The sequence below is a fragment of the Nanorana parkeri genome, unplaced genomic scaffold (genome assembly GCF_000935625.1).
Source record: "Nanorana parkeri isolate BGI_ZX_2015 unplaced genomic scaffold, ASM93562v1 scaffold148, whole genome shotgun sequence".
NCBI classification, from domain to species: domain Eukaryota; kingdom Metazoa; phylum Chordata; class Amphibia; order Anura; family Dicroglossidae; genus Nanorana; species Nanorana parkeri.
Genome location: NW_017306416.1, coordinates 922,194 through 941,164, shown reverse-complemented (window position 1 = coordinate 941,164; position 18,971 = coordinate 922,194). Strand labels below are relative to the sequence as shown.

Genomic DNA, 18,971 nt, shown 5'->3' with positions numbered 1-18,971 from the left:
AGAACCCTGAACATGGATTTGAGCATTGCCGTCGTCCTTGCTATGTAGCGGTGGACATAAAGGAGCAGGTCAAGAAGCGTCAGGTGTTAGTAGCCTACAGGACATCTAATGCACCAAGTGACCCATCAAGTTTTGAAGTGAGATACCACTTAGTGAGTTGGAACGTCGTCATAATCTCTTTCAGTTGGCTTGTAGGGAGTTCAGTCACTAAGAAGGTGGCAAAGAAGCCAGCAGTGAGGGGCTGGTTCATCTGTGCATCCAGCAGATTAAGGGACAGCAATTTGTGAAGGAGGTCCTTTAAGGACTTTAATGTGGGGGGGGGGTGTGGCTAGAGGATAGTGAGGTGCGTATGGAACGGACAATGTGGGCAAGCGGCATTTGTTGTGAAGGTGCTGACAGGAGCTCCTGAAGAGGGAGGGTAGGTACAATTCTGAGGAAGGGGAGATTTATTTTGATAAAGCTTGAGATCTGAGCATATTGCAGAAAATGTTTAGGAATTATGTGAAATTCGTTTTGTATGTCTCGAAACGTTTTACAACGACCTTGGGGGTCCAATAAGTCCTGGATGCGGCATATACCCTTGGAGTGCCATTCAGCGAACACCGGGGATTCTCTCCCCTGGGGGTTGATATAATGGGCATAAGGGGGGAACACACCCCTGGGAGGTCAAATAACTTCCGAACCTCTCTCCATGTAACAATAGTATCTCGTAAAAGAACATTATTCTTTATGACTGGAGGTAGGGATCTGATAGGCGTGTGCAAAATACCTGATAAAGACCAAGGGTGCACTTTTTTTCCAGGTCTGAGTTAGTGAAGAATGAGGTATCGTTAATCCAGTTTCTGACATGTCTGAACAGGCATGCTAGGTTATATAGCCTTACATCCGGGATATTAGCTCCCAGTGACTTCGCGGGGAGTTGGAGTCTCCGCAGAGCTATGCGCGGACGTTTCCCCCTCCATATAAATTTGGAGAAGGCCGTATGCAGTGTGCGCATATCTTTATGCTTAAGAAAGATAGGGATGGTCTGCATAGGGTATAATAGGCGTGCAAAACTGATCATTTTGATCAGCTGACATCTACCCAATATCGAGAGGGGGAGATTGCGCCAAGAGTGAAGCTCCTGGGCGATCTTGTGGATTAGCGGATGGAAGTTTAGGTGGTACAGCTCCGTGGCTTTGGAGGAGAGATGTATACCTATGTATGTTATCGCGTGTTGTTGGACTTTGATAGAGAAATGTGAAGGCCAGTTGGATTTGTCCAAGGGGGAATGGGAGGGCGTTAGGAGGAGTTCATTTTTGTGAAAGTTTATCTTAAGGCCCGAGAAGGATCCAAAGTGGTCAATATGGGCTAACACTCTGGGCACTTGGGTGGAGGGGTCCGAGAGTAGGAGAACTATGTCATCTGCGAATAAAGCTAGTTTTAAATCATGGGGACCTGTCCGAAACCCAGAGTATATTGAGGAGGATGCTAGTGACCTGGAGAGGGGTTCCAATGCCAAGTTGAACAATAAGGGTGACAGAGTGCAGCCCTGTCTCGTGCCTTTATGGAGGGAAAAAGGTTGGGAGATAGCGGCTGATGTGAGGATTCGGGCCCGTGGGGATGAGTACATCGTAGAGATGAAGTGTAAAAAAAACCCCGCAAAACCCATGCGGTGCATCACCATGGAAAGCCATTGCCAGTTGACGTTATCAAAAGCCTTCTCCGCATCTAGCGTTAATAATGCCAACGGACGCGAAGAAGGCTTAGAGAGGCGATGACCTTCCAAGGCCAAAATAATTTTCCTAACGTTAGTTACCGCAGACCTTCCTGCTACAAAGCCCACTTGGTCAGGAGAGATACGTTTTGGCAGTACGACCGCCAGCCTATTAGCCAGGATTTTGGAAAGCATTTTGGCATCCAAATTAAGAAGGGATATAGGTCGGTAGGATCCCGCTTGAAGCGGATCTTTGCCTTTTTTGGGAATGAGGCGAATATATGCGTCTTGAAAGGTGTCCGACCAGGTTGGCCAGGAGTCTCGCCGCCTTGTTGCCAAATGTAAATAATTCTAGATCTTTTGGGGATCTAAGGAGTAGATTGTGTTGGTGCAGCCAATGGTCACAGGATTGTTTGGCTGCCAGCCAAGACGATCGATTAACCGGAGTGGGGGACACTTTGTAGGTGATGTAGGCTTGTATCTGGTCCTGGTCATACGTTTTTTGGAGGATGCCTAGGCTAAAATCCTCCCCTCAATACCACTTTAGCAGTTTCCCAAAATAAAACACTTTCAGATACATGTGCATAGTTATCAGATGCGTATTCACTCCACCACCTAGTGAGTTCCAATTTAAAGGTGTTATCTCTGGACAGGTAGTTAGGAAATCTCCAAGTGGTGGGGTGACTAGGCGAACCAACATTTTTTATAGTTACCAAGACCGGTGCATGATCAGATATAACCAGGTCTTCAATTTGTATCGAGTCCATCCTGGGGAGCATAGAAGGGGGGGGCAAAGAATAAATCAATACGGGATAGGGAGTTATGGGCGTGAGAGAAGTGAGTAAAGTCTCTATCCATGGGGTGTAAATGTCTCCAAAGGTCCGTGAGTCCCGAGGCCTCAATCCAGGTGTGCAAGTGTGTATCTTGTGGGTTACGGTGTTTAAGAGGGAGGCCCGATTCCCAGGAGCAGTCCTCCAAGGAGGATGAGGTGGCATTGAAATCCCCGCCGATCAACAGCAATGCATCCGGTGAGCGTGTGGATAGTTTGGATCGAAGGGTGTCCAGGAACAGTCGGTTGTCCGAGTTCGGGGCATAGATGTTCCATAGGTCAATCAAGTGGGTGCCAATCTGGAGGGACATAAGGGACCATCTCCCAGCGCTTTGGTTAATTTGATGTTGTAAAACTTTGTGAGGCAGGGATTTGTGTAGGAGAGTGATTACTCCCGCGGACCGGCCAACAGCCGGGGATCCCAGGGCCGTACCCACCCAAGACTGACGCATACGCTGGATGTCTTCCGCCTTGAGGTGCGTTTCCTGGAGGAATGCAATATCCGTTTTTAATTTCTTGAGATGTCGTTAAATTTGTCTCCTTTTGTTTGGTGATCGCAGTTCCTTAACGTTCCACGTTACTATCTTCAGGGGGGGTCCCATGAAGGCAGGGGATGCAGATGCAATAGGGAAGATATGGAGCTAGTTGAGGTGGAGCAGTCAACTTCGGGTGTCCCAGTGCTTCCGAAGAGACCGTATGGACCCCAGTCAGACATGAGGGCCCCCGGGCTGCAGTCCCTTGTGGAAGGCATGACATCTAGGCAGACGTAGCATGGGCCAGCTGTACCTTGTATTGATACAGCCAGGGCAAGGATGGATTGTGGTTGTGTATGGTCAAAAGCAGAGTGAAGACAAACAAAAAAACACAAAAAAATAAAAGAAAGGTCCACTTGTGAGGACATCCTTTTTTCCCGAATGCGGGCAACTGTATTTGAACTTTATATGGATACCAGCCGGTGTCCACAGTGCAAAGTCTGTGTGGCAGAAAACACACAACATAAGTGTTCCCTCCGTCCCGTCACTTCATAAAACATCAGCACATGTAACATCAGGATAATGTTGGAAGACGGTCAGGGTCTGGCTAGACCACATGAGCCCAACAGGTAGTTCATAGGTCAAAGGCTTCATCATCCCCAATTGAGAGTAGGCAAACCAGGGCCTGCTGATAAAAGTGAATCTGTAGCCAATCATTGAAGTCAGGCTTTCTTTTTCCTGGGAGGGCTTTTAATCGGGGAGGCCAGAGGTTGATTCTCCCTGGACTCAAGGAATCTCATCGCTTGGGGAGCTGAGGTAAAGCGCCATTCTTTCCCATCTGCAGTGGAAAAGCGTAGGGTCGCTGGATATTGAAGGGCGAATCTGATGCGTCTGTGCACCAAGATCTGGCACACCTCATGGAAGGATTTCCTTAATTTAGTGGTTTCAGCAGAGTAGTCAGCGAACAATAACAGTTTAAGTCCATTGACCACAAGGTTGCGCTGTGCACGATATAGATTGAAGATAGTTTGCTTGTCATGATAGTCCAAATAGCGAACTAACACTGGCCGCGGCTTGTTATCATCTTTGGGAGGGCCTAATCTATGAGCCCTTTCCACAGAGCATATGTCAGGCTGGCCCAGTGCTTTAGAGTGTAGAGCAGAATGAGCGGAGTTCCTCTGGCTTAATTGATTCTGGGACCCCAATGACCCTCAGTTTATTTAGTCTAGAGCGATTCTCCAGGTCATCAACCTTTTCCATCATTGCCTGCATCTGTTTGGTGACTGTAGTGTATTAGCGATGTGCTGCTGCAGCGTCATCTTCTAAATCCCCCACCCTCTGTTCCACAGCGTGCAGTCTCTGTGACTGTGTTTCAAGTGTGGCAGTAATCTTGCTCAGATGGATATGCAATGTGTCTGCTATTATAGCAGATATGTCTGCTTTCAGATGTTGGGACACTGTAGAGGCCAGGGCCGAGTAGTCAATGGGGGAGATAGGGAGAACGGATGGCTGTGCCTCACTCACCACGTCCCCACGAGGCGGTTCTTGCTGCATCTCCTCTGACGCCATGTTGGGGTTGGCAGGCTCGTCAGCCGTGGGTTCCAGAAGGGCTCTCCCTTTGCAGCTGAGTGCCTCTTCCTGTAGTACTGGCTCAGGTTGCAAACCTACACACAGACACCATGTATCCATTCCAGAGACAAGGCAGTCTGCTGCAAAACAGAAGTTCTGCCCAGCATGAGAAGAGCTACAGGTTTAAAAGGAAGAGCAGCAAAGAGAAGGGAAACTACCATGGATTACAGTAAGGCGCACATTACAGTATTGTTTTATGTTAAAAAATCTGAGGGTTTAATGTCACTTTAAGTATTGTTGCCATAGCCTGTATCCTGTTCCTGCTGCCTGTATCATGTTGCCTGTATCATGCTGCCTGTATCCTGTTCCTGCCTTGTACCCTGACTTGGACCTAACTCCTGACCCTTACCCCTGAGGTCTCTTGATCAGTGGCTTCCTCCTTGTTGTCCTGCTCCCCAGGGGTTGCCCTGTTGTCTCCAGGGTGTAATTGTTACTTATATTTTTATACAGGAACAGATTGGTATATTGCAATGGTTAGAGCCATCTTGCCATCATTTCCCAGATATAAAATAATTCAGGTACTGACTTTAGGGTATTTATAACGGAAAGTGCATATAGCTATTAGCTCTGTGCTATACATTGCAAAGTTACTCCACACTGCAGCATGCATTTTACAACTCATTCATCAAATAAAAGTCACAGCAGAGAATTCCGTGATTGGAGGAGAGGCCACCCACATAACACAATATGAAGGCTGCTTTAAAAATGTACCCTTTATCCTAAAAGAGTTTTGGATGGACTGACACTTTAAGGTAATCCTACAAAACATGCTAAAAGTGGCCTAGAGTGCCTTCTGCAGGCTGGAAATTAAAATTTAAGCATAACTTTAGTTTTGGATTTATTTTCGTTTTGCGTAGCCGGTGGAAGAGTTTTAATTCCTGCCAGGTTTATACTTTTTTCTATGACATTGAAGAGATGTTCCCTTGATTTCAGTTCTTATAACACCAAAGCAAAATTAGAGGATGGGGACAGCAATAAAACCCAGTTCTAACTGATTCTCACACCTCTGAATATGTGTTTTTGTGTGTGCCTGAGATGGGAAAGAGGGATACATTGTAGCACAAAGTGTGTAGGAAAAGGATACAGCCCTGCCACAGCTCCAGTTATTTACTTATTACAGGTATTTATATAGTGCTGACAATTTATGCAGTGCTCTACATTGTGTACATGCACATCAGTCCCTACCCTCAAGGAGCTCACAATCTAAGGTCCTTATCTCACATGCATACATAAAAGAGCTCGGCCAGATCCTTCGGCAGCTTTGTGAATAGACCCCTTAGACAGAAGCTAATTAACCTACTAACATGTCTTTGGAGTGTGGGAGGAAACTGGAATACCCCGGAAGTAATCGACACAAGGACAACATGCAAACTCCTTGCAATAAGTGACCTGGCCGAGATTTGAAGCAGGGACCCCCCAGTGCTGCAAGGCAGAAGTGCTAACCACTAAGCCACTTGTAGAGACCAAATTAACATGCAAAAAATGAATAATGAAACCAATAAGTGATTGTATTCAGTACTAATTGTCCACTCTACTGAATGTTTACAATAACAAATGCAATCAATCATTTAGATGTTGGATAAAAGTTTAGCATAATTATTTTTTTAATTGTAATAGTTAAGTAGTGCATTTTGTGCAGAGGTAAATACAGTACATCACACCCAAAAAAAAGGGAAACTGAGGGACATAGAGGGTCCCCATTAGACAGCTATCTTATCACTTAAATCACCATGCCTAAAGCTGCCCATTCACCTAGAGAGTATGTGATTTTCTATGGTCAGATGAAAAAAAGTGCAACAGATTCCTCAATCTACGCTAAACTGTGTGGATGGAGGAATCTCTCACTGGGCCAAGCTTCAGTATCTTGCTAGACGGCCCCTCTGGCTCACAATACCTGAACAATCTGATCGTATGCAGGCATTGGTTAGGTAGTTTGAGAGCCAGTGGGGCCAACTAGCAGGATACTGAAGTTTGGTCCACTGGAAGATTCCGCCATCCACACAGTTTAGCGTTGATTGAGGAATCTGTTGCACTTTTTTCATCTGACCATAGAAAATCTGCAGATAATCCATAGGTGTATGGCCGGCTTTACAGTGATAGAGATTGCAATAAAAAAACCTAACAAAGGCTCTAGTTCCACTCTGCTCCATCCAAAATAATTAAAACATTTTGCCTGTAATCGGCTTTTAGCTAGAAAAAAACGAAATTCATTAAAACAAGACAAAATACATTTCACTTGAAAGCAACCAATACGACTGTAAATATGACTTCCACTGATGCCAACTGCATACCTATTAAGCAGAACAACACATCCCACACAACTCACCTGTTCTGCTCATAATTAACGCAATGCTAAAGCACGGAAAGCTACTTCGTTATAGCAAACAAGCAACAAAACACCAAAAGATTTTCATTTCTTTGAGTTAATTTCTTACATGCTTGATTTATTTTATTTTTCCTCTTTTTGAAAACATCTTGTTATGGAAAAAAAAGAAGCATGCCTCCCCCCCCCCCCCCAAATATACAAAAGTTAAAATCATTATGGCTCATTAAAGTCATTTTCGATTTGACACATTTACTAATTAAAGTTCTGATCTAAAGGGGAGCACATGATGCAAGTACATAAAAAAAGAAAAAAAATATGTGACTATTCCAATTAAGGACAAGCGAAACATTTTTGAATATCAAACAGTGTAATTATTGTAAGCAGGAATATGAAAATGATTACTTTGTCTCTCTCTCTGTGTAAGGTTTTTTTCAGTGAAGGTTTTTGAAGGAAAATAAATATTCATAAGGTCGATGGATACTTTGAAACGAGCGTTATTTGGGAACAAAGTAACATTGTCTCTCTACTGACGCGTCCGTTTCACTTTGGAGATTTGGAAAGGCAACTGATGGGCAATTAGTTTTCATTAATGGCGAACCCAGCACTTACAAAAGTCAACTGTGTGCAGTACTTAGTACTGGGCATCCTGCCTAGATATACTTTATATATTACCATCCCGGTAATGAATGGTGTAATAGTAATTAGGGGACTGATGACTTAGAAAATGGAGGTGCACACATTTGAGATTTCTCTGTCTAACATCTGTTGAATGTTTCTATTTAAATATTTAAAGGTGCACTCCAGTCAAAACTGAATATTAACTGCTTGGGTACCAGCCTGTACCTCTTCATTATTGTCAGTTGTCAGTGCTGTGTTAGTTTGTCTGACAATTACTCAGTTATGCAACACTGTACCCAGATTCATTTTAGATTTTTGGGACAGATAACGTTTCCTTTTTATTAGTATTTAATAACTAGGGTTGCCACCTTTCTGGGATTCAGGTTTTGAGTCCTGTATGTGCTGGGTCCTAGCTTCACAAGATGTCATGATGTCTTGCAGACAGGGGCAACCATGGGGTCCTGGTGTTCCAACTTCAGTGCATGGAGGAGTCATGGGTCATGGAGGGATGCTGGAACTCAGCTTGCTATATCTCCTCACTCTCTCCTGGCTGTCTCTCCTTTCTATCCCCTGGCTGTCTCTCCCCGCTCTCTCTCCTGGCTGTCTCTCCTCTCTCTTCCTTCACTGTCTTTCCTTGCTCTCTCCCCTGGACGCCTCTCCTTGGTCTCTGTCTCCTGGCTGTCTCTCCTCTTTCTCTCTCCTGGCTGTCTTTCCCAGCTCTCTCCAGGTTGTCTGTCCTCGCTCTCTCCCCTGGCTGTCTCTCCTCGCTCTCTCCCCTGACTGTCTCTCCTCGCTCTCTCCCCTGGCTGTCTCTCCTCGCTCTCTCCCCTGGCTGTCTCTCCTCTCTCTTCCCTGGCTGTCTCTCATCTCTCTTCCCTGGCAATCTCTCTTCTCTCTCCCCTGCCTGTCTTTCCTCGTTCTCTCCTTGTTGTCTTTCAACGCTGTCTTTCCTCATGCTCTCTCTCTTCTGACTGTCTCTCCTCTTTCTCCTGGCTGTCTCTCCTCACTCTCTCCCCTGGCTATTTCTCCTTGCTCTCTTTCTTAGCTGTCTCTTCTCTCTCTCGCTCTCTCTCTCTCTTGGCTGTCTCTCCTCGCTCTATCTCGTGGCTGTCTCTCCTCGCTCTATCTCTTGGCTGTCTTTCCTCGCTCTATCTCTTGGCTGTCTCTCCTCGCTCTATCTCTTGGCTGTCTCTCCTCGCTGTTTGTCTTGGCTTTCTCTCTTCGCTCTTTGTCTTGGCTGTCACACTAGGACAGGAAATATGTTAGGACTCCAAACTATCTTCTCCTCTTACGATCTACATAACATAAGGGAGATTTGGGATTCAACAGGTATTTTCATCTACTTCCAGTGATTTTAGAGACAAGATATGGAGAAATAGTCATATATTGGAGATGTACAGATGTTTTTATTTTATTTTGCTCATACATACATTGTGAAGTGACCCTTTATTGTCCAGATGATATATAAAGTTCCAACAGCATTTCTATTCAAGTACCAGGAGGTTTATGCATGTTCTATGTTGTATCCAGACTACCCAAAGTAAATGTGCAATAGATACATGTGCTTATTAAACATAAGCTTGTGCTACTGATGTGAAAGAACAAGGAACGCTATTTAAAAAAAAGAATAAAACAAGCACATTGGACTCTGTGGCAGAGTGAATATGAATTTATTGCGTCTTTTTATATGTTTTTTTTTGTCCCCAGCACTGTCAAGGCTTGATAGTAAACATACGCAGCACATATTGATTGTACTGGAATGTACATTTACTCACATCTGTGGCCTTTCCCAACACAGCGGATGCAAGCTTAAAAAACAACATTTAAATCTGGCCATACACCACTCGAGTCCTGCTGTCTTGATCAAAGTTCAAGCAGTCTGTGGCCTCGCTGGTACCCCACTGTTTGACAAAAGTTGATATTTCAAATGACATTTGCTGAAGGTCCCGGGCCGAAAAATCTAGCTGAATAGTGACTGCAGCTAATGACTGCTCAGGTATTTTGACACCGGCACACCCGCTGCCATCAGAATACAATAGCCCAGAGGGGGATCCCACCATCCAGCATAGAGCATTTTATGGCTTTCAGCCCATGGAAGTTATGTTAGCTGGATTTGAGCTTTGTTTACCACTTATCTTTCAATCAAAAGACACCATAGGGTTGCTCTAATTGCACAATACCATGTGATTAATGCATGCTAGCACACAGTGCTCCTGGCGTGCATTACCATGTGCTAGGTGCGTTGCGTTGTCTTTCATTTGAACAGCACTCCAACACACCTTCCTGTACCTTAATGCTGTGCTGTTGCATAGCAGTGAAAAAAGTAGTGCATGCATGTATTGTGGCACCATGCATGGCACTGTACTGCAGCACACTGCGACCAGAAGATGCATTGGGGTGCCATTCAAATGAATTGCAACGCAACACATCTAGCACCCGGTAACACATGCTAGGTGCACTGTGCGATAGCATGCATTGATTGCACTGTATGGTGCATTTTACACCATAGCATAGCATGATATGGTGGAATTATTGATACGCTATGGTTTAAATGGCCACTAAGACTACCCAGCAGGAGGACAATGCTGATGCAATATTTCACTGCAGAACAAACACTGTTATCATCCTGTTAAAAGGAAGTGTAAAATAATGTACCTAATAGCAGGAACAACAGGTAAACTATGTTATAAAAACAGGCTGCATCATAAATAGGTTTTGACTTTGCTGATAGTCCCACTTTGCCGTACAGCTTTGGTATACCCTCAGTGCTATCCCAGCTTGATGAATCAGGCCCATGTCTTCTTTCAGTCACTTATGATGCTCATTACCCTGCCCGTAAGGCTATTCACATTGTTTTTTTAAAATAAAATCCTGATACCGTAGAACGTTTGATAATAGATACCCATATTTGTATGTTTTTTTTTTCACTTTAGGTAATTTTACTTCTGCGATTTCTGGTTTAGGATTCTGATGTTTTCCTTTTATCCTTTCTATTTTCAGCTGTCAGTAGACTTCAAACAGTCTTTGAGCCTTTTCACCACACGCGGCTTCTAGAAAGATGTCTCAGTCTCCGTCTCATCTCTTCTAACCTGTCTGCCTTCTGTCTTGCTTACCGTCTGACTTTTCTGCTGCTCTTAATATTGTTTCACGTCTGTCAGTAACTTCTAATGTGATGAGAGCGGACTGCAGTGTTTCAAGTCTCCGCGAGGTTAAGACTCAGAAAAGCTTTGTTATTGGATTCCCTGGTGTTCTGTAAAAGTGGACCTGTTTCCCACAGCAGCTCCGGTAAACATTTTGTTTGGTAAACCAATGCTAAATATGAAGGATGAATATTAATTTGAAGTGTTAACCCAAAAACAAAAATGTATTATACTGCAGCTTGCTGGCCTTTAGATGGTGACTGCATACGTTTTCAGTAGACATGTAAGCCTGTTTTTTGGATTTTGGATCTGGTTCATTATTGGGATTTCGTATCTGTCCAAATTCCTGTTGTGGAGTGATCCACAACAGGAAGTCATATGACCATGCCTGTAACGCAACCCCCAAAAGCCAAAAAAAAACCAGTTTAGTTTTGAAAGAAATTTGGACGGATACAAACTTTCATTAAACAAGCGTTCAGATTTCGTTGCATTTGGACACATTCGAATTGGGAAATTTTGACGCATCCAAATATTCAAATTTAACAAAACTGTCCTTAAATGGCAAAGAAGAGCAATTTCAACTCAAAATCTCCTACACACTTTAGCTATGTGTTCTCTTCAATCACAGCACAAGAGCAGACAGATTTGTATTGTATAAGAGGTGGGAGGGAGCAAGTTGGAAAGTCAGTATGTGCATATTAGAGCACCCTGGGTTCTCTTTTTCTTGGGGAGTAAGATGTTGGTGATGGCACTTAACATGCAATGAAGTCAACACTTAAATGCTGATTGATGTCTCATATTAGGTGCACTTTAATGTAATTCAGTTCACAGCGGGCTATAATTTTCACACTTCTTTCCACCTTGCAAGCATGGCAACAACCTTTTGTCTGCACTCATGATTTCCCAGAATCTTCTTTCCCTGTAACTGCCTTACTGCTGCCTCCAGAAATCTGCATTGAATTTGAGGTTAAATGAAAAGCAGTCTGTTGCATGTAAAAATGGACGAATCCCCCACTTTTTGCATTCTATTCTGACAGTGTCCCCCAGCCGCTACCAGAATACCTGAACAGTGATTGAAGCGGCATGCTCTATTCGGCCACAATTTTCCAAACTGCTCCTTTGATCTGCTGCTTGAGGGATGGAAGGATACCAACAGTGGCACCTACTGTGCAAATTTTGGATAGATTATTTGTATCGTGCAATGCTGCAAGCTCTGGGATTGTCATGATCAGGGTTGTCCCTATAATAAGCGGCCTAAGGGTGTTGCCTCAGGTGGCATCTTTTTAGGTGATGGGGGGGTGGGTAGCAGGCAGAGTGGCATGACAATGTTTGCAGTGTGCCTACCATCCCCTTTCTGGCCAGAGCATCCCAGGTTGCAAAGAGCATATGGGGAGATGTGAAAGGGCCACACACATCTCGCTGCCCAGATCTTAACAACATGGCCCACTCTGGCCCAACGTCTCGTCCAGCTCCTGGTACCCTGGAACACACCAGGTCATGCTCATTATCATTTCACTTTAGTCATTGAATCAGAACAAGTGTGTAGGCAGTGCAGTCACTGCTCCTTCCCTGCCTACTTGTTTCAGTTCAGTGATTTAATAAGATTAGCAAGGACAAAGATGGCACCCCTGCTGGTTGGACCTTTAAAAGCAAGTCGGTAGAAGTGAGCTTTTTGAATTTCAATCCTGCAAATTTCCCTTTAAAACAAAGAAATTGTCTGTTGGCTTTTGGAGGAGCTACGCTTGGTTAAGATTTTCATCCAGCATCTCACAGTTAAGACTCTTCCATTATGTATGATGTATACTTTACAATGCCAAAGCCACTGCAAGTTCCTTATTTATTTTTCATAAGAAACTTTTTTATTTTTCTGAATCATAATTAAGAAAGTGCCACAATTCTGCACACTCTGGTGGTTAAAAGTAAATATTAAAATTGCAAAGTGCATGCCAAGCACAATATTTCAGTGTGCAAAACAAATGCATAAGCACAGTGTAAAATAAAAGAAAATCTATCATACGGCTCCGCCATAGCCAAGGGTTGTATCGCTGTGAGACAGTGTTTTAATAGAAAAATAGCAGAAAGGTTCCCACTGAGTACAGGCTGCACATGGAGATTTTGCCTTTGTTTCAACAATCTAGACATATAGGGGGGCAGCTCATCATCTACCAGGTTGCATGTACTCAGGCTGTCAGAGCAGAGGATGAGCGCAGCAGCTCATCTGGGGCCACAAATCACGCTGTGGTTATTAGCCTCACACAGCTTCGCACTTGCTGGTAATTCTGAATTCTCACTGTATATGTATTGCACAAGTTCTTTAAACTTTTCTCAACTTTCCGAGGGACAAAATAGAGACTCGTAAATGCAGGTTGGAAGATTTTAGTCTTGGCCAATAAGGGGGAATACCATGATCTGCAAAGAGTACAAAAGGGGAACAGCTGTCCAGGTCAGAGTACCCTTAGTTTATTTATTGTATTTGAAAAAATATATTTTGATTGGCTGCTCTGGAAAGATCTCCCACTTGTTCCAGTGGTCCTTGCACCATGAAGTAAATAACATTTATTATTAATACTCGGTTAGCTTAGTGAATATAACAAATATGAGTAAATGTATTTGTTGACTGGTAAAAAAAAAATCAAAGGGTGATCTGTAGCTGAGCAATTCTTTTTATTTATTATTTTTTATTTATTAAAGGAGAACTGTGAGGGGAGTGATTTCCACTCATCCTGATAGTTAGAGCTGACCTGTGACAAAGAAGCTGTCACAGGATGGTTCTATTGGGAAGTGAGGGAACGCATAGCGTTGCTCGCTCACTTTCCAATCATCTCCCTGCAGGGATTTCACCCCTCCCCTCTCCGATCCTCCAGAGCTGAGTGGAGGAATGGACGTGGAAGGGGGCTGGCACAGCTGGCTCTGCTTCTAGATAGGCAGAGCCAGCTTTCATTCACGCAGCTGAGTGGATCCTGACAGTTTTGTCGGGATCCAACCCGGCTCCGGCGCTCTCAGTATATCGCGGGCAATAGCCCACAATATACTGAGCTTTGAACCTGTTAGATGCCGATCTGAATGGAGAAAAAGCATTAAAAAAACCAGACATGAAGCTGACAGCTTTTTCCTCCATATTTCTAGGTGAGGTTCTGCCTCTCCTGTCTCCCCTGACCGCACGTCCCTGGTATATAGTACCCTTTGTTACTCATTCACACAAAAAAAGTAATATTTTCCATGAGTTCTCCGAGCCTCCTGTGAACCGAACTTTGCCTGGTTCACTTATATAGTGGCTAGTTTCGAACCCAGTATGCAATTGCAATTGCTTAAGTATGCAGATAAGAATTGAAGATTTTTATTTTCACTTTTCTGATCTGCGTGCTTCTGTAGGATCAATGGTTTGGAAACTACTGAAGTAAGACGGTCAGCATATCAGGCGGGCAGAAGCACTGAAAAGGAGGTTAGCAAAGTCAGTTTCTGTATTTCACTCATTAGCTGCAGAGTTAAAGCTAACAGGTCTATACAATAAAAAAAGCATGCTAAAAATAAGAGTTGCAAGGGGCTGGGAGCTTGGCACTCACAAAATGTTAGCGGCCTGTTAAAGCCAATTGTATATACCAAATGTATTTCTTTAAGTTTTGGACAGAAATTTTGCTGGACTTACATTTTAACCACTTGGGTTGCAGCCACCATTTTAAAACTATCCCAATGCTGTCCCAGGTGGACTCGGCAGACTCACAAGTGCTCTTATAGCCAGGGCCCAGCGCTAAGATTAGGAGCTGAGATTAGGGGCTTCAGACGCTTCTACAGTTCACTACATATTAGTGTGCTGTATAATTGAATGTAAACAGAATACTTCTGCATGCTATTTACATTAAGGGTGTAGTAACATCATTAATGATGTCATGGAACTTCTTCTGAGTACAGAGACTGGAACAAAGCTGTTACAGCTGTTGATGGCTTCCTACAGCTATAGTAATCTATTGCTGACTGATTGATCCCCCTCCCATGAAAAAAAGTATAATAAAAAACAAAATGTAAAATAAAAGAGAGAGGAGAGAGAGAGAGAATGTATAAAGATATCACCTCCATGTTGAATGACATTTGCGGTCACTGTTCAATAATCAAATAATATACAATGTAGTTATTTTGACAACATGGTATACACCTGGAATTCCCCTAAAATGCTCCGGGTTCAGGTATGGACACACTTTTACTTGAGATTATTTTTATTAAAGCAACTTTAAACAATCGACGTAACCAAAGCCCTCAAGGTTCTAAGTTGAAAAACATGGTTCTAGACGATGCATTTATTTTGAATAAAACTTTAATATGCTGTTCAATAAAATAGCTCTAATTAGGTGTAACAGTAATAATTGAACCTTGATTCATGTAGAAAGTACTGATTGCCTCCAACATTCACATTTAAAAATATATCAATTGAGAAAAAAAAGTATCAGTTTTTATTATACAGTATTGTCTGTCCTGCTCATCCTGACTGACATTTTCTGAGTAAAGATAGTGATTTAAAACAGACCTAATCAGTGAGGTCTGAATCTGTCACAGCAAAATCCTTTGAAGTAGGCAGGCAAGCGGAATAAATTGCAATGGTAAAAGTGCCTCATTTAAATAGATTTAAATAACTTTAAATATTGTAATCTATTCTAATAAAGCAATCTGGCCTAGATCACTTTCTTCACTCCCAGGACGTTACTGTTCACCCCACAAGAAGAAAGAGTTCGTTGGCAGGTTAAGAAGTCACGTGTGAAATAGCCATTATTCAAAAGGAATCTTTAAGGAATCTAATGTCTTGAAAATATAGGTGTAGAAATGATCAGCTTAATGATATTAAAAGCTTATATCCAACTAGGTTTACCCCTCCCCTAAAGTAAATGTTACCCCCCTCTAGCTAATCCCCCAATTATGTTTATAAAGCTAATCAAAATTTCCAAAGGCCAGCCTGAATCCTGTGGTTACATGACGTTCCCAGTCTGTATTCTTCTTCAGGTGGCTATGTCACTGCCTGTTTCACACTGTCACTTTCCTTTGGGTCCATCAGCATCAAGATGCCAGAGGCAGCATGATGAGCTTACACTACGGGGCGGCAGCAAAACCGGTCCACTGTGGGCCCGGACTGCAGTAGAGGATCACAAGTCTTTATTCATGTAAGAGGCATGAAGAAATCTGGAGAAATCTAGCCAGTAAAAAAAGGGGTTTGAAAGCTAAAAAAAAAAAATACATGAGTGTGGGGGGTTAATTTTGCCTGGGGATCATTGTGTCTGTGAAGGTTCTCATTCATCTAGGTCATGGTTTATCTGTAAAAATAAATCAAAAGCAACTGGACTATTTTTCTTGAAGACCTTGTGCTTGTCATCCAACTAGCTTTCTCAATTCGTGAGGAAGATGGTTACATCAAAACGTGTTGGGAAGTTGGTTAGCGAGGGTTACCACTGAAGGGAGCTGGCCTCTGATGGGATTGCCCGTGGAATATTGCATATTAACGCCAATTCTTTCAATATTACATGTAAGCATTATTTTATTATTTTTCTTACTGGAGAAACCACAAGCTAGGAGTGAGGCTATATCAACACACAGAGTGGACTGAGACACAGTACGAACACAATGGCATTCTAAGATGAAGATTCCCTTTTGACTGTGATAGTGAGTTCTATTCTTGGAATTCAGAGCGTCAAGACTGCAAGACACTTTACCTGATTCCCAAAGGGTGTATTTGTGAAGAGAAGATACATAATGCAATCTGTCTTACTTTGCAATTGCTGTGGCTGCATTGGATGGGATGGCGGCATGAGAGCTACTGCAGTGCTTTTAAGTGTATATGATAATTATCAGCTCAAACTTTTGACATTGTATTCATTGATCTACTTATTGCATGAAGAGGACTTTTCTGTTGGAACCACAGTTTGGAGATGGTTATTTGTTTAAGGAAGGAGATTGTATCTCTGGACTCTTCTGATCACTGAGGAAAGACAGGCAAAAAAAATAAGCTGCATCGAGGCTGTATTTAAATGTGAAAGGTGTTCATTATTTTGGCAGTTTGGAAAGTAAAAGCCTATCTCTTTTTTTTTTGCTTTTAAAGCAAACTAGTGACCACTGGTCACCAAAAGGTTAAATGTCATCATAATATTTGGCACAAGAAAAAATAATCAATTACAAAAAACCCTTAAAGGAGAAATATGAGGTGAGTTTTTTACACTCATCCTCATAGTTTGAGCCGCTTGTGACATTGTCGGCTCTACAGATCAGGAAGTGAGCAAACACATATTGTCACTGACTCACTTCCCGATCATCTCCCTGCAGAGAGAGGTGACTGTCAGTCACCGATCCCTGCAGGTATTCCCCCCTCCCATCTCCAATCCTCCAGCGCTGACTGGAGGCATGGACGGAGGAGGGGGCGGGCACAGCTGGCTCTGCCTCTAGATAGGCAGAGCTCGCTATCAATCAGCCAGCTGGGTGGATCTCAACAGTACAGCTGCGGTGCTCTCAGTATATAGCGAGCAATAACTCCATATATACTGAGCTTTGGGTCACGAGAGGAGGTTAGTATATGTCCTCCCGTGACCCTAAAGAGAACTATGGGATAAAAAAGTTACCTCCATAGTTCTCTTTTAAGCTACTTTTAGACAAACTTTATAAAAACAAATCAGCAAGTATGATATAACACTATAAAAAAGGAGTATACTATACTTATGCACTGTTACATGTATATAAGTGCTCTGGTGCTTGTAATTAGGAATTACAATTTAGTTTTTTAACCTATTTGCTTTGTCACAATAATAAATGCTAAATACTAATAAATCATAAGCAAACACACTTTTGATTTTCAGCAAAGGTCCACCCGAAATGCTTGCCATCCCTTATCCTTAGATATAAACAACTATTATATCCTCTGTCTCTGGTCCTGATTACAAAGGATACATTTTGCCTAGAAGGTCCACATTCCCCACCTCCATTGAGAAGTGTCCCATACATGTTCTTATCTGTTTGTTATTATTGAAACCAGTGGTCCAATCTTTCGATTGTAAAGCACTGCTGTCAGGATACAGGCTGTCCTTTAAAAAAAAAACAGCGACTCCTACCTAATAAATAATTTTCTTCATGGTATGTCAGTTTTTCTGAAGCATGCAATGCTTTCCACGTTGCCATGGAGCCCCAAGCTGTCTTAGGTCCCTGACCAACCATACCATACTAGTCATTTATTAACTGCGCCTTGCACATATAAGGTGAGACTTGAACTTCCTCAGAACAGTCAGTGGCAAGAATGCCTGTGCTGGCTGCCTAAGCAGGAGATGAGGCAGTGAGTACAAGTGAGGGACAACTCTTCTCTGCAGGCTCTCTGGAGATGCATTAATAGCGGCTCTGGCTCCTACAGACTCATGTTTGATGAATTAGGGAAGACTGCAGAGGTGTTTATGTTGCACACAGTTCAAGCAGAGTTCAGACACGTGTCATTAGGCAAAGTTAAGACTCCTTAGAGAAATTATCTCAAGCCCCAAACTGTGGTCATGCTAATAAGGCTAAACCAGTTACACAGCATGAGGGGTGCTGATGGAACCAAGGGCTGGTCATTTAGAAAATGATTTTACCTGAGCACAGTGACCATTATACCTACTAGGCACTCCTTGGCCATGGTAAACTTGTTTTTTGCACCAGGAGGCAGGCAAAGTAGTTGTGCTGTTCCAATGATAAACAGTGTCCGCTTAACATGCTTGACCCATAATCTATTTTTAATAGTTAACATGACCCTAACATATAACCCTACCCCACAAAATGTACAAGTATCCAGGACTTGAAATAAAGATACTGTACTCTATACAGTAGAGTGTATGGTACAGTAAAGTGCACAAAAGCACACACACACACACACACACGTGAAAATGTATGCCAGACGTGAACTAACTTATAGTGACATTAAAGAATACCCCCCCCCTCCCATGCTGGTGTAAGGACTTACCTTAAATGATGCCTCTTGATCCGATCTTCTTTTTCTTTCCTGTAGTTTCCACGAGTCCCTCCAGCACTGGTACTGGTCTCTAATCCAGCGCTGACACCTCTCTCTTCCTGGCACTTCCTGTCCCAAGGCGTCTGTGTGAGTGCACGCTGCATCCATTGACTTACCTTGTGTCTCTCCTCATCTCTCAGCCGAAGATCTGTACTGCGCATGCGCCTGCCCCATGATCCTTTGCGGCCGTCCGAGATTTTTCAGATCTTCGGATGGGAGCACATATGCTTGCTAGCAGTAGATATATGCAAAAACCCC

The 18,971-nt window shown here is 43.1% G+C and overlaps 1 protein-coding gene across 1 annotated transcript in view; it reads right to left on the bottom strand.

Moving 5' to 3' along the window:
- The window catches only part of LRP1B (LDL receptor related protein 1B), a 1,026,358-nt gene that overhangs the window by 380,137 nt on the left and 627,250 nt on the right, over nucleotides 1-18,971 (bottom strand). The gene's annotated exons all lie outside the window — the stretch shown is intronic.